The sequence below is a fragment of the Monoraphidium neglectum genome (genome assembly GCF_000611645.1).
Source record: "Monoraphidium neglectum strain SAG 48.87 unplaced genomic scaffold scaffold03605, whole genome shotgun sequence".
Taxonomy (NCBI): domain Eukaryota; kingdom Viridiplantae; phylum Chlorophyta; class Chlorophyceae; order Sphaeropleales; family Selenastraceae; genus Monoraphidium; species Monoraphidium neglectum.
Window position 1 is genome coordinate 1,626 of NW_014010024.1, and position 378 is coordinate 2,003.

The window sequence follows — 378 nt, forward strand, 5'->3', positions numbered from 1 at the left end:
GGCCACCCTTGGCCGACAGCGATTACGACTGCTGCTTTATGCACACACATCTGATCGCCACAGGAACAGTAACACAAGAAAGCTGGTGTATAATGCTTCACGAGAAGCAGCAATACCAGCTGCTGAGGTGGGCTGAGGCGCTTCCACGAGGCACTCTACAAGATTGGCACCGTACAAGCATAATAATGCACCCGGCGCATCGGCGCTCCGTGCAGCATCTACGATTTTGGGGGTCATGCGGCCTGACTCATGGCAACAGTGATCTCTCTGTAGAAGGCCTTGCAGGGGTTGGCAGCCTCACATATGTATTTTACGGGACAATTTGGAGCTGATGCACCCGCCGCATGCCCGAACTGCAGAAAACTTTCCAGACGCAGT